General features: G+C 36.9%; 1 pseudogene; it reads left to right on the top strand.

Moving 5' to 3' along the window:
* Window positions 1-2,418, top strand: part of LOC108971952 — a 7,587-nt pseudogene extending 5,169 nt beyond the window's left edge.
* The last annotated feature ends 165 nt before the right edge of the window (window positions 2,419-2,583 follow it).

Below are 2,583 nucleotides of genomic sequence, written 5' to 3'. Positions count from 1 at the left end.
CTTTTACTGAAGCTTTAATGAAAATTTAACAGTTGAGTGATTTAGAAGAAAGAAAGAGATTCTGAATGAAAAATTCATATATTATATTTTATTCAAGAAATAAACAAAACAAAATGATATTATAAAAGAAACAAATAAAAGTTAAATAAAGTATGTAAGCATTTGTAATAGTTGGTATGCATAGTAAAATATTTGAAAAGTCATTCACAAGACTCGAAAACGAATATTGCCTGACGTTTAGGGAGACATTTGCTAAGTCGCATTGCAAGCATGGAGTTCAAGTCCCGACTTCCTCATCTGCCTCAAAGGTTTTATTGCAAAAAGCGCAGACGGTATCCTTAGTAGGAGGAATTTCTGCCCAACATTCCTCGTCTGAACTGGGTAATATCAAACTTTTGTCCGACTCGCTGGATGCACTTTTCCTAGTCTGCTTTAACCGTTGTATTTTGCCAGCTACTTTACCCGGCAGTAATGCCTGCTTCACGCTTTTCTTCGTTTTGCGGTTTTCAGCATTTTTGATGCTTACTTCCAACGCTGCCTTATATGGTGATGTTGTAAGTATTGTCGCTTCTGAACTCTTACCTCTCGAGCTAGTTTTCTGTATCAGCTTAGGTGAAGGTGAGATCTCCCATGGCGTGATTAAGTGCTGCCTGGCTGCTTTACTTGTGCTAGCGATCGGTTCTTCTAAATCGCTTTCATCTCTGATTTGTGCGTCTTCCGCTTGATGTTTTTCATGAATAAAATCGCTTTCCTGAAACTTGTTCTTATTAAATGTATAAATCCTAGTACATTTGAACCCATTAATCGCTATTTGCGCAGTTTGAACTTTAAGATAAGCTTTCGCAAAGAGTTCTACAACATCGAATTGTGTCACCTTTCGGCCTTCATCACGCATAAATCGTCTTATTTCCTCATTATAGTAAGTTTTAAGAGGTCCCATAAAGAATTTTTCACGAGCTTTATCAAGAAGAGATCCTCTCTCAGCTGATGTCAAACATCCAATTTGGCTTTTGTCTTTTGCAACTAAGACTCTTGGCTGCCTACTTTACACAATAGACACTCCTGTCTCATCCACGTTACAAATCCTGTTTGGAAGAAATTTAAACTTTTCATACTCGTTTTCCAGTAAACTGTAAAACTTGTTTACGTTGTTCTCATTGAAGCCTTTTATTCGGTCTAATGAAGTTCCAGTAGCACTGCGTATGCTTATTCCACTCTTATGTCTTTTAAGAAATGCGCGCAACCAATCTCTTTCAGCACATTCCTTCGTTATAGAAAATGGATTCACATTACTGTTGCGTTTTGCTATTTGAAAAGCAAGCGAGCGGACATCGCTACAAGTAAGCCCCCAAAATTTTGCCTCCATATCTTTTAATTATCTTATCAGCTACAATTCGACGTCTCTACTGTTGCGTTTTGCTATTTGAAAAGCAAGCGAGCGGACATCGCTACAAGTAAGCCCCCAAAATTTTGCCTCCATATCTTTTAAATATCTTATCAGCTACAATTCGACGTCTCTGCTTAAGACCGGTCTCTGGCCTAATGGCGCAGCTAAAACATCATCGACTTTTTTATCACTACGAGCAGCTTTTTGCAAAGTTGCAAATGGAACACCGTACGTTTTCGATGCCAACAATATTACCATATCACATTACCCAAACTAGAGCTTTTATGAATTAAAAATTTTTTCATAGTAATTAATCACATAAAAATATATAAATACTTGAAAAGTTGTTAAATATATTTACCAGTAACCAAATTAAAATATAAGAAGTTAAAAATCTACACAAATTTTGGAATTATCTTCTTTTGAAGAGCACGCTAAATTATTGACGACTGTGAAGCTGAAAATGTTTTTGCACACTGATGGTAATCTAAGCGCTGTGTGTCATTTAGAAAATTCGCTGGTATATTACCAACCCATATCACAATACCCTAAATTACTCTAAATTCAATAATCTATATGGTTGTCGTGGGTCGCTAATTGATGGAATTAAATCGCCCACCGATGCGATGATTGCTGGCAAAGTGTGTTATGTTGCTGGTTATGTGATATTGGCAAAAGTTGTGCATAAACTCTGCGCAGTTTCGGCGGAATCGTTATTGTCATCGAAATCGATTCCATCATTGCTTTGCAAGCGGCTATGGACGGCTATGAAGTAACCACCATAAACATACAAAGAAGCTACTATTTTCATAACAACAACAGGTTGCAAGGACATTATTACTGGCGCACATTTTGAGCATATGCCCAACGATGCGATCGTTTGTAATATTGGTAATTTCGATTATGAAATCTACGACGCATGTTTGAATGCCAATGCCAAGGAGAAAATTACTAATAAACCCCAAGTCGATCATTATAAACTATCCAACGGTAATCATAGTGCAATCATTTTGTTGGCTAAAGGACGTCTGGTAAATTTCACTCATTATGTTATTATGCGTTACGGCATGAATACTCACAACCTAATCCTATTAATTGCTGGTGCAATCATCGTGACAATAATCCTACGACACATCTGTAATTGAGCAAGGCACGCATATCCGGTGGGAGAATATATAATATCTTACGAAATTAAT

Source organism: Bactrocera latifrons, unplaced genomic scaffold (genome assembly GCF_001853355.1).
Source record: "Bactrocera latifrons isolate USDA-ARS-PBARC rearing strain unplaced genomic scaffold, ASM185335v1 scaffold_1098, whole genome shotgun sequence".
NCBI lineage: Eukaryota > Metazoa > Arthropoda > Insecta > Diptera > Tephritidae > Bactrocera > Bactrocera latifrons.
The sequence above is the reverse complement of the archived record's forward strand: the minus strand, read 5'-3'. Positions and strand labels throughout refer to the sequence as shown.